Source organism: Hypanus sabinus, chromosome 4 (genome assembly GCF_030144855.1).
Source record: "Hypanus sabinus isolate sHypSab1 chromosome 4, sHypSab1.hap1, whole genome shotgun sequence".
Taxonomy (NCBI): Eukaryota; Metazoa; Chordata; class Chondrichthyes; order Myliobatiformes; family Dasyatidae; genus Hypanus; species Hypanus sabinus.
In genome coordinates, this window is record NC_082709.1 from 150,384,917 (window position 1) to 150,398,135 (window position 13,219).

The 13,219-nt window shown below is 44.1% G+C and overlaps 1 protein-coding gene across 3 annotated transcripts in view; it reads right to left on the minus strand.

Annotated features, from left to right (window-relative positions):
• LOC132393319 (uncharacterized) overlaps positions 1–4,059 on the minus strand; it is a 38,111-nt gene extending 34,052 nt beyond the window's left edge. For 2 of the 3 annotated variants that reach the window (XM_059968377.1, XM_059968376.1), the window contains exon 1: positions 3,863–4,059. The gene's annotated coding sequence lies outside the window, so the exon portion shown is untranslated. The remainder of the gene's footprint in view (positions 1–3,862) is intronic. The other variant, XM_059968378.1, reaches the window with a different exon arrangement.
• Positions 4,060–13,219: the final 9,160 nt, after the last annotated feature.

Consider the following 13,219-nt stretch of genomic DNA (forward strand, 5'->3'; position numbering starts at 1 on the left):
GTAAGAATGACTATATTGCAGGATTAAAGGAGTTAGGGAGGGGCTAGGGGAATGAGGCTGATGTTATTGTTCCACTGGGAGCTAGCAAGGTTTTGATGGTCTGAATGGCCACCAGCACTGTAATTGGACTGTATCACTACCTTGTCAAGCAACATGAGAATTCCCTATGCAAGAATCAGGGGGTATCCCTTGTTCTCATAAACTCAAGATACCCAGACCCAGTCTCACAGCTCACAACATTATGAATCACCCAGGTGAACTTGTGCTGCACTCCCTTTATCCTTTGTTAGGTAGAGACTGTAAACCTGCACAAACTATTCCAGATGTAGTTTCACCACCTCATTAAAATTAGAGATCCACAACACAGAAACTATCTTATCAGCCCAACTCATACATGTCAATTCAGGTGCCTTCTTAAATTCACCCACTTTGCCTATGTTTGGCCCATGTCCCTCTTAACATTTCCATAAATGAGACTGTAATTGTACCCTTCTACTTCCTCTGATAACTTATCCTCACACCACCACCCCTCCCCCCCCCCCCCCGCCCGTACGGGAAAACCTGCATGGAAAATCCTGTACAGAAAATCCCATATGGAAATTCCTGACCCTCATATCCCCTCTAAATATTACCCCTCTCCCCTTAAACATACACCTTATTGTTTTAGACTTGTCCATGTCCCATGATTTAAAAAAAATTCTATAAGGTCAGCCCTCAGCTTCCTACACTCCAAAGAAAATAATCCCAGCCTATCTAGCCTCTCTTTATAAGTCAAGCTCTCCAGTCTTGGTAATACCTTTGTGAAGATTTTATGCACCCTCTCAAAATTTAATCACATCATTCCCATATAATGGAGACCAGAAATGCTTACAATATTCTGGGTGTGGCCTCACCAATGTCTTCTACAGCACCAACATGACATCCCAACTCTTATACTCAATGCATCAGCGTCTACCTGTGTCAACACTTTCTGCAAACTGTATACTTGCACCCCTAGGTCTCTGCTCTACAATGCCATATATTAAGGTACATTTTGCTCTGGTTTAATTGCTCAAAATACATTGCTTAGCATTTCCCTAAACTGCATTTACAAATCCTTTGCCCAATTTCTTACTTAATCTGTTGCAACCTTACACATTTTCTGCAATACACACCACACATACTTACATTCTCATACATATAATGACAAAAGGGCAACATAACACTAATCCCTGTGGCACACCACCAGCTGGCCACAAGTATCTAAAGTAAAAATCATCTCTCCACACTGTCTGACTCATTCCACCAAACCATTTATGTATCCACTGGCTTGTGCACCCTGGATCCCATGAGATCCCATCTTCTGGATAAAATTACCAAGTGGGACCTTATCAAAAGCCTTGCAAAAGCCCATATAGACATTGTCCACAGTATCACATCTAGCATGATATCTTTGTTCTTGTACTGCAGTCCCTAGCAATAAGTACAATACACCATTTGCCTTCCATCAGTATACCAGTGCCCGAGAACAATAACGTGAGCTGCCTTAATGACTATCACCCGGTAGCACTCATATTGACAGTGATGAAATGCTTTGAGAGGTTGGTCATGATTAGAATAAACTCCCTGCCATTGCACTTTGCCTATCACCTCAATATGTCAATGGCAGACACAATCTCAATGGCTCCTCCCGCAGCTTTAGACACCTGGACAACACAAACAGCTATGTCAGGATGCTGTTCACCGACTATAGCTCAGTATTTAATACCATCATTCCCACAATCCTGCTTGAGAAATTGCAGAAACTGGACCTCTGTGCCTCCCTCCGCAATTGGATCCTCAACTTCCTAACCAAAAGACCACAATCTGTGTGGATTGGTGATAATATGTCCTCCTCACTGACGATCAACACTGGCACACCTCAGGGGTGTGTGCTTAGTCCACTGCTCTACTCTCTATATACAAATGACTGTGTGGCTAGGGATAGCTCAAATACCATCTAAAAATTTGCTGATGATACAACCATTATTGGTTGTATCTCAGGTGGTGACAAGAGGGCATGCAGGAGTGAGATATGCCAACTAGTGGAACAACCTAGCACTCAACATCAGTAAGATGAAAGAGCTGATTGTGGACTTCAGGAAGGGTAAGATGAAGGAACACATACCAATCCTCATAGAGGGATCAGAAGTGGCGAGAGTGAGCAGTTTCAAGTTCCTGGATGTTAAGATCTCTGAGGACCTAACCTGGTCCCAACATATCGATGTAGTTATAAAGAAGGCAAGATAGCAACTATACTTCATTAGGTGTTTGAAGAGATTTGGTATGTCAACAAGTACACTCAAAAACTTCTATAGACGCACCATGAAGAGTATTCTGACAGGCTGAATCACTGTCTGGTATGGAGGAGCTACTGCACAGGACCGAAAGAAGCTGCGGAGGATTGTAAAGCTAGTCAGCTCCATCTTGGGTACTAGCCTACAAAGTACCCAGGATATCTTCAGGGAGCAGTGTCTCAGAAAGGCAGCATCCATTATTAAGGACCTCCAGCACCCAGGGCATGCCCTTTTCTCACTGTTACCATCAGGTAGGAGGTACAGAAGCCTGAAGGCACACACTCAGCGATTCAGGAGCAGCTTCTTCCCCTCTGCCATCTGATTCCTGAATGGACATTGAACCCTTGGATACTACCTCACTTTTTTAAAATATACAATATTTCTGATTTTTGCACTTTTAAAATCTATTCAATATACATAATTTACCTATTTATTTATTTTTTCTCTTCTGTATTATATATTGCATTGAACTGCTGTTGCTAAGTTAATGTCACTTCCCATCTGCCACACTCCAGCTATAACCCTCTGCACCATCCTTACAACCCACTCTTTTACCCAGCATTGGCTGCATTACACTTGGCAGAGCATCTTTTTCCACCCCTCACAACTAGGCGAGACTTCCCAGTGATCAACCATTTTAATTCAACTTCCCATTCCCATTCCAACATGTTGGACCAAGACCCCCTCTACTGCCATGATGAGACCACTCTCAGGTCAAGGAGCAACACCTCATATTCTGTCTGGTAGCTGACAGCATGAATACTGGTTTCCCTAACTTCCAGTAATTTCTTGCCTCCTCCTTCTCTCCTTTCCATTCCAGTTCCCCTCTCACACCTTCCCTCCTCCTCAATTTGCACATCACCTCCTTCTGTTGACTATCCTCCTCCTTCCCTTTCTCCTATGGTCACCTGTCCTCTCCTATCAGATTCCTCTTTCTTCTGCACTTTTCAGCTCCCAGCATTCTATTTTATTTCCCCTCCCCCGCCTTCTTATTCGTGTTTCTTCCCCCTTCCTCCTCAGTCCTGGTGAAGAACTGTTTATTTCCTCTACAGACACTGCCCGGCCTGTTGAGTTCCTCCAGCATCTCACGTGTGGCCCTCGGTCTATTCCCTCAAGCCTTTCAGGTAGGTTGTGCTGAGTCTCCCAACGGAAATCCACGTCCTTAGTTTTCCCTCCGGTTTCTGTCCGTTAACCAATTCATCGGCATCCATTATACTACAATCAAACTCTTACTGTGTGCGGCACCTTATCGGAGAACTTCGGGATGTCCAAGTACGCCACCTCCCCAGATCCTCGTTTTGGCTCGCACTGTATTTCTGGGTCTATTCCCAGAAGCATAGCCCTCTTCAGTCGCTCTGTGTCAGTGAAGCCAGACTAACCAGTCCTTTAATTTATATTCTAATCGAAAGGAACTGTAACATTCTTCCCCGGCAAGTATTTCTCATCCCTTCCCGCTGTATCACCCTCCCCTTATTCCTCGTATTCCTCGTATTCCTCTCCCTTTCCTTTCTACTTTCCGCGTCAGTGAACGCTCACGAACGACCCACCTTCAACATCCGGCATGAAGCTTTAAACAGACCCCCCTGGGCTGAGATCAGAGTCGCCGGGACACAGGTCGTAGAGCCGGGCTCTGCAGTCGGCAGTTTCCAGCTGAAAGTCCCCTCCCTTCTGCAGTCCAGACACCGCCAGGCTTTCAGTGTATCGTTTCTGTGATTTCCCCTCCTCGCAGCCAATAGCGAGCCGCCAACGTGACTTAATACGCACATTGGCATTCCAGAATTTCCCAGACTGCGAAACGTGGACTGTCAGTGAACGGAAAGACCATAAACAAAGGAGCAGAATTAGGCCGTTCGGCCCATCGAGTCTGCCCCGACGTTCCATTAAGGCTGATTTATTATCCTTCCCAACACCATTCGCCTGCCTCCTCCCCATAACTTGCTAATCAAGACCCTATCGACCTCCACTTTAAATAATCAACGATTTGGCTTGTCTGGGATAATGAATGCCACAGATTCACCACCAATCTGGTTAAAGAAATTCCTCTGTTCTAAAGGGACATCCCTGTATCCTGAGGCTGAGCGCTCAGTTCCTAGACTCCCCCACTCTACCACTCATTCTCTCCAGTTCTCCATTTCATTGGCCTCTCTGCTAGTTTCAAAATGACTGTAAAAGTAACGGGTGGAAACATACATAATCTATAACCACCAATGTTGAGTTGCGGTTCACTTTAAGAGGCCTCTCTGACATGATGACATAGTTATATGAAGTTCATTTTACTGTGCTTTGTGTTCAGGTTTTGGAGTACAATAAACGAGTTGTTATGTTTTTTCTTAAACATAAAATGCCTCATGTTATTTTATTTGTACATTGGTGACCCCGATGATTCCAGAGTTATTGAACATATTGGCCAATGCAGTCACTTTGAAACTTCCTGAGTTTTGGGAGCAAAATGCTGTTGCTTGGTTTGTACAAGCTGAGATCCAATTCGTGCTCTGAGAAATTACTACTGACAACACCAAAAGTTTTCTATGTGGTAGTATTGCTCAGCAACTCCACGGCGGTGAGACTGGTGAGTCTACTAGAACACCCGCCTGAACATGATAAATATTGGCCACTGAAAACTCAACTTCTACAGACGTTTGGACTATCGGAGTCTGAGCGTGCCAAACTGCTGCTCTCCTTGGCCAGCCTTGGTGACGCTAAGCCTTTGGAGCTAATGGACCACATGCTATCCCTCCTGGAATATCAGCACCCTCGCTTTATTTTTCATGAACCCTTCATGCAGCAAGTGCCTGATCAAGTTCGCATAGCCCTCACTAGTGTAGTGGTGAAGGACTATAGGGAGCTTGCTAAAATGGCTGATAGTCTACACTCGGCCAGGCAGTGAGCCGTGCATCATTCCTCCTCCTTTCCCTGCCTCAATAAGCCTGATGAGTGAGGCCTCCAAACAGACAAGGCCGGGTCTGTGCGTTTACCTCGGTGAGAAGTGCTGATCAGCACACAGCTTTAACATTGCCAGTCCGTGGGTTCCAGCTGCCAGGGGCATTGACTTCGTGTGTGAGATGGGTGCTCAAGTGCCGGTGCTGCTGGCATTGACGAGAAGGCAAAGTGACAAAACCTGGCTGGAGGCCACTAACTGCAGTAGGATCCAGACTTACAGGACATGGCAGGTGACACTCTGCTTCAGTGTGTGATGCTACACACGGGACTTTGTCCTGGCTAAAGTGGATAGACCTCTGCTTGCTGCAAATTTCCTGTGTGCCCATGGACTGTTAGTCAACTGCCAGCTTGTGGATGTCAAGGACTTTGGGTCATTACCCTGCTCCCCCAGTAAGTTCCCCACAACGACTCTGTCAAGCGCTTGCACCACTGCATGTGAGTTTACTCGATTGCTAGCCGAGTTCCCAAACATCACCAAGCCCACATTCTCCACGACAGTCACCAAACATTCCTACAACTGGCCCACGCGATGGCAACCATGAAGGCTGAGGTTGCCAACTTGGAAAGACTTGTCATTGTACACTGGACGAATAGCCCCTAGGCTTTTCCCCCCATATAGTCCAATGGAGGTTGCCACCTGTCTGGTGATCACCGATGTCTTAATGAGGTCACCACTCCCAATCACTACCCGATCCCAAACATTCACGACTTTTCAGCAAGTTTAGCCAGAAAGTTAATTTTTTCCAATGTTGACTTAGTTAGAGGCTACCATCAGGAGCCTGTGTGCTCGGAGGACATTCCCAAAACAGCAGTGATAACCCTGTTTGGCCTCTTTGAGTTTCTGCACATGCCGTTTGGGTTGAAACATGCAGCACTGACTTTCCAACGGCTGTATTAAAAGACTTAGTCTTTCTCTTTGTTTACCTGGATGACGTATTTGTCACTAATACATCCAAACCTGAACAGGTATCTCATCTCCACACACCTTCAGAGCACATAAGCCAACATGGGTTGATTATTAACCCTGTTAAATGCCAGTTTGGGTTATCAATCATTGACTTTCTCAGCAATTGCATCTCCACAGAAAGTGCGATACCCCTGCCATTAAAAGTAGTTGCTATTATGGATTTCCCACTGCCCCGCACTACTAAAAAACTACACGAGTTTTTAAGCATGGTGAATTTCTATCACCACTTCATTCTGTGAACTGTTCCCCCGAATGGTGGGCTTAAAGGTAATACCCCTAGTCATATTCTTCACTGGTCAGTGAACATAATCGGGGCATTTGATGACATCAAACGAACTCTTTCCAATGCAACCCTGCTGGTGCACCTGCTCCCCAATGCACCCACTACTGCTGCTTCAGCCTATGCTGCGGGCGCTGTGTAAGGACAGTCGATGGGAGGCGTGTGGCAGCCACTCGCCTTCTTCAGCCGCCAGCTCCATCCCCCCGAAAGGAAGTGACTGTGAGCTTCTCAGTCTCTATCTGGCTCTCCACCATTTTCATTTTCTTTTAGAGGGTCGCCATTTTGTAGGTTCGTTTAACACAAACTCCTCGTGCATGCGATGGCCAAAACATCAGACCCTTGGCCTGCACGGCAGCAACACCACCTGGCCTACACATCCGAGTTCACAACTGATGTACATCATATCCAAGGGAAAATAATGCTGTTACTGATTGCCTCCCAATGCCAGCCACTGAGGCCTACCACATAGCCAGAGGTCCAGGCTTACGGAACAGCAGTCATGGGCCTGCGATTGGCTGACATTAAGTTCGGGGAAGTTGGGGCTGTCTCCTGTGTGATGTCTCAACCAGTCACCCTCACCCCATAGTGCCCGCAAACTGGAAACGGGGTGTTTTTGACTCCATGTATTGCCTCTTGCATTCGGGTCTGAAGGTCTCACAGTAAATTGTTGTACTAAAGCTTGTGTGGCACAACTTTGAAAGGATGTGAGTTACTCGACTGCAGCCTGTGCAGAGAGCCAGCCGGCAAAAATTAACCGTCACGTTCAGCACCTTTGAGACTCCTGAGCGACGGTTTGACCTTGTCAATGTGGACCTTATTGGGCCTCTTCCCCCCCCCCCCCCCCGAGGTTTCACACACTTGGCGGATCATACCACCGGCTGGCATCAGCAAAAGCCAGAGATGTGGCTCAGGTGCTCGTCAGCACCTGGGATGCTTGGTTTGACATCCCCCTCTAACCGCATATCAGACCCCTGGGCTGCGGTGGCCCAGTGCCTCGGTGTTAGGCGACCTCGCGCCATGACGTATCACCCACAGTCCAATGGGCCAAGCAAGCAGTTTCACTCTGAGGGCCTCCCTGACCGACGTGTGTTGGCATGATCGCAACCACGGATCCTGCTGGGGCTCCTGCAGCTGAGTTAGTATACGGACAGCTGGTATGAGCATCAGGTGATTTTACTCCTGATCAGCCTCGGAACAGTGTTCCACCCTCCAATTCCTCAGCACCTATTCCTCCCTCCCATCCTGGCATACAGCACACTTGCGGTTCCTGTTGAACTACATTCCACCTCGTTTGTTTTCGTCTGCCATGATGCACACCAACATCCCCTTCGTCCCCCTGACAACGGCCCGTTCTGCGTTTTGGAATGGGGAGAAGAGACTTTTATCATAGATAAGAGGGGTAAACCTGAACGTATTTTGGTAGATCGCCTTAAACCGTCCCACCGAGACTTGGAGGATTCCGCTACCGTGCCCCCGCCGCTACGACATGACCATGAGTGTGTCAATGCACCTCGGGTGAGCCAGAGATCTGCTGTTCCTCCACCTATGGAACACAGGACCCGAGCCGGGCAATCAGGCAGTTCGTCCGAGATATGGACAGATGAACAATGTCGGCTTTAGTGAATTCTGGGGGGTGGGGGGTGCTGTGTAGAGTAACATAATTGGTGGAAATGTAGATAATTCACCACCACCAACATTGAGTTAGGGTTCACATTAAGAGGCTGGTCTGATGTGACGATGTAATTATGTGAAGTTAGTCTTACCGTGGCCTTGGAGCACAATAAATGAGTTTTTATGGCTTTTTGTAAACATAAAATGCTTCACATCATTTCCCTTGCGAAAACCTACATGACTGCTGCACCATTTCTTTTCCCAGTGAAGCCTGTGAATCTTGGAGTTTTAATATTTCATATTTGAGGCCCTGTCAGAACTGAGAGCATAGAGTGGAGATGGCCAGTGCATCTTTTTATTCTGGCTATCTGCTCGCTATATTTTCAGTCAAACAAAGGGTCTCAACCCAAAATATCAACTAAACTTTTGCCTTCAGATATATATATATACATACACACACACACAAGAAAAAATCCACAGCAGCACATTAGCGAATCAGTTAGTGTGATGCTATTACAGCTCAGGTTGTTGGAGTTTTGAGTTCAGTCCCTCTGTCGTCTGTGAGGAGTTTGTACATCCTCCTCGTGGAACGTGTGGGTTTTCTCCGGGCGCTCTGGTTTCTTCCCAAAGATGTACTAGCAAGAAGCTTAATTGGTCATTGTAAATTTTCCTATGATTAGGTTAGGGTTAAATTGGGAGTTGTTGGGCCGATTATAATCAGAGATGATGAAGAGACAAGAAATAGTGGAATAAGGTTGCTCTCAGGGCTATAGTGCAGGAATAGGCCGTGAAAGCAAGGATGGATGAGATTATCAAGGAATTTGATTTACAAAGTGAGGATTTTAGAATACATGTAACAGACACAAAATGCTGGAGGGACTCAGCAGGTCAAGCAGCATCATTGGAAAGGAATAACCAGTCAAGGTTTCGGGTTGAGGCCCTTCATCAGGACTGGAAAAGGAGGAAGCATTTCATCCCCTTTCCTTTCCAGTTCTGATGAAGGGTCTCGGCCCAAAATATCAACTGTTCATTCCTTTCCAATGACGCTGGTTGAGCTGCTGAGTTCCTCCGGCATTTTGTCTGTGTTATTACTCTTTGATAACTGGGCTTCCAAGAAATGTCTTTTCCATTGTGTATAGAATCAGGGGGCATGAAGAATGTATTATTTTGTAGTACTGTTTCAAATGCTCCTTTCACCATTTGGGGACATTACTGTGCCACCGAGATCTTAGACTTTCAGTAAGTTTTGATGTAGTGGAGATGGATGGGGAAGGTGACAGCTTCCCAGAAAATATGCAGAGGTGTACAACAGACTCTACCACACTGTTTTGCTATGTATGTTTAACTACCAAGTCAAAAGTTATGGATTTATAAATGTAGTGCAAATGGTAGAATTAAATTTAGTGGCCTTGATATGTCTTAAAATATGGATGAGACAAATAAAATTCAGAAGCAACCAACTCAGCTGATCACACGGTATCTGTGGGAGGAAAGGGATTGTTGACGTTTTGTGTCAAAACTTTTCATCGGGACCGTATTCAGCAGCAATTCCCATGTCAGCACATGTCCTGTTCACTAACTGAAATCTACTCCTCCATTAACCATACCAGATCGATACCCTACTGATAGACGGTGTTGATATATATGGGGCCATGAGAGTACAAACACAACCTCCTCACTAAATATAGTTGTAAAACTTAGGTAAGGGAGTCAGATGGAAATAAAATTTTCATGTCATGATGGCTTCCAAATAAGTTCTATGCCCTAACATTTTGCATACGTTGAGTCTCATTCATTCAGAATAGAATCCTGGAGATTATAAAAGCTAAGCTTCTTGCTTCATCCTAACATTTTTTACATGTCTTCATATTGTCTTTGTGTCCTGTTTTTATTTTGATTTCTGTATGTGATTCACAAATATTTAAATTTGTACTTTATTTAGACCTTGTTGGAATTTGAAATCAGTAATCAGAGTTAATTGGTCGATATTGCAGTGGCTGCAAATATTCAGTTCCACTGAAGGATAATGCAAAGTTTTAGGTGGTGTTTATTAGCAGTTTCTTCCATGCACACCTACATGAGGATTCTTCAATTTCATTGACAAAAAGCTACCTACACAAAGACACATCCCGTATAGGATGTCATGGAGGATAAGATCTCATAAAACTTGTTTGTTTCGATGAAGTATTACCCTTCAATCATCAGACTCCTGAACTCAGTGTGGATAATTTCACCCTGAACCAATTCTACAACCTATGGACTCACTTTCAAGACTTGATGATTTATTATTATGTGTTTTTTTTGTATTTGCACAATTTGTCATTTCTTGCACATTGGTTGTTTGTTAGTCGTTGTGAGTCATTTATCAAAGGGTCAAAGACTCAATAAACTGATTAGAAAGGCTGGTTCTGTTATAGAAGTTAAACTGGAGCCTGTGTTAGAACAAAGGACCGTATGGAAAATCCTGGCAATTCTGGACAATGTTTCTCTACCCTCAGCATGCTGCCTTGGCTGAACAGAGGAACACCTTCAGTAATAGACTAAGTCAACTCTGCTGCTCCAAAGAGCGTTATATGAGGTCATTTTTACACTCAGCCATTTGGCTCTATGTATCAACCTATAGCTGGGGAAGTGATGACCCCCTCCTGTTAGACTGTTCGTGGTAACTTATTTTTACTTCTTTTGTAATATTTATATCTGTGCACTTGTAATGCTACGGTGACACTGGAATTTCCTTTGGGATCAATAAACTATCTATCTATCTATTATCAAAGTATACAACTCTGAAATTCTTTTTCTCCAGGTAACCACAAAACCAAGAAAGAAAAGAAAGAAACACGAGCATCAACTCCCAAATCCCTCCTCCCTGCACAAAAAAGACCAACAAAAATGGAACAGGCACATCAACTCCCAAATCCCCCCTCCCCTGCACACACACACAAAAAAAGATTGGGTAACAAACACAGAATATAAAAAAAAGACTGAAAAAATTCTTTAGTCCATGTTTATAATCCATCATGACATCATTTATTCTATTGGGAATGTGTGTAAGAAACTGAATCTCAGGATAATATATAGTGACATATATTACTGCCCATTATGCCGTTGGTGTTTAAAGCAGAAATAAAGGCCCTCCATCTCCGGAGATGTTCAGAGCTTCCATCATCATGTCAGTAGCTTCCTCTTGGTTTTCACTACTGTCAGCCATGCAAGTCCTGGGTGAAGGCTCAGGAATACCATCTCACTCAAATGTAGAAGTGTTCTTCATTGTATTTCCACAACAGTTTTGTTTCACCAGTCGGGGTTGTTAGCCCTGAGCTGAACCAGTGGACCAGTCTTAGTTGGGCCTCTACCCTTTCACCTGTTTGGCATGGGTGACCCTACCTAGAAACAAAGCATAAGGCCTTGACTGTACTCAACATAATTCTCCAGGTCATTGAGACACACAAGCCTCCAAACCACGACAAGGTTCTGGTCACCTTGGAGGATATGGTGACAATGTATACACTGATTACAGATTTGCTCTGAACTTTGTATCACAAATTATAGAGAGATAGCTGTCAGTGTGGTCAACCATTTTTCCAAACAGCAGACAACAAAATCCTGGTTCACCACTCCTAAAAATATCCAGAACAAATCAAAACCGCCAATGTTGACCCTCCTTCTTTGACATTGCCATTCTTTTGCATTTATGGCATGTTATATTTCCCAATATAAGACAAAGTAAACATTTAACCTGCCAGAGTGGAGTGTCTTAATGTGATATTGTTCACACTGGGTTACAAATTTCATGAATCTATTGTCTGTAAAAAGATCAGAACATATAGTCCATTCAATAATCCAATGCGACGCATTTGACTTGCAGTACTGGTTCCGACCAGCATGTGGCACTGCTGCCTTTTTAAAAAGATACACATTCTGCAGAAAACCACCTCTCAAAAATGCCATTCAACTGGTCTTTCTTTGGGCAATAATAAGATACTTAAACGTGAGGGGAAATACAGCAAAAAGGGAGATTCATTCCCAATGCATCATTTCCGGCGACCAACATCTATAGTTGTAGTCATCATCATTTGGAGATAGCATTAAATAATTTCAATGTAGAAATGATAGAAATAAACTCACTGTAATATTGTTTCAAACAGCAGAGCAATTCTTTATGTGAAAATGTTTTGAAAATGACAGATCAAGCGCTGCACAGCGCAAAAACCTCCAATTATTACCTCTGCCTTCAATTCACCAGCTATCTCCCCTAGACAATCCAGCTTTAAAATCCTGAGATTATCAGAATCAGATCAGATTTAATATCACCAGCATATGTCATGAGATTTGTTATAGCACTTGTACAATGAAATATGTGATAGAGAAAAAATGAGTTACATTAAGTATATATAAATATATGTCTATTAAATAGTTACGTTAAAATAAGTAGTGCAAAATAACATTAATAAAAAAGTGGTGAGGTAGTGTTCATGGGTTCAATGTCCATTTAGAAATCGGATGGCAGAGGGGAAGAAACTGTTCCTGAGTCGCTGAGTGTGTGCCTTCAGGCTTCTGTACCTCCTCCCCAATGTTAACAGTGAGAAAAGGGCATCTCCAGGGTGATGGTGGTCTTTAATGATGGACACCACTTTCCTAAGGCACTGCTCCTTGAAGATGTCTTGGATACTATGGAGGATTATGTTCAAATTCCTCCATCTCTTTAATGTACCTTGTCTATCCTGCATCTATGTCACTCCAGCCCCTAACCTTCCCTCCCTTATAACTTTGTCTCACTATCACTGTGTTCCTCAGTCTGAACTGTAATATTCCATCAGTCTGGAACTGCTTCCCTAAACCAGCCGATCTGGACTCTTTACCCCAGGTTTCAAATCCCTTCTCAATTTCCCACCACCAGCAGATCTCCCTCCTCCTTCCTTTCACTCAATCACTTCACATCAGTGATTTTATAACTTCACGAAGAGCAAATTTTAAATGAAATGCCTAAGGTCACCTCTCAGATGAACATAGCTGGCCAGCTGCAGAGGTGTGTGGCATCAATGCAACTTAAATTCTCAGCAAATCCTGATATATAATTTCTCTTAAAGCAACTAGCAGAAACCTAAT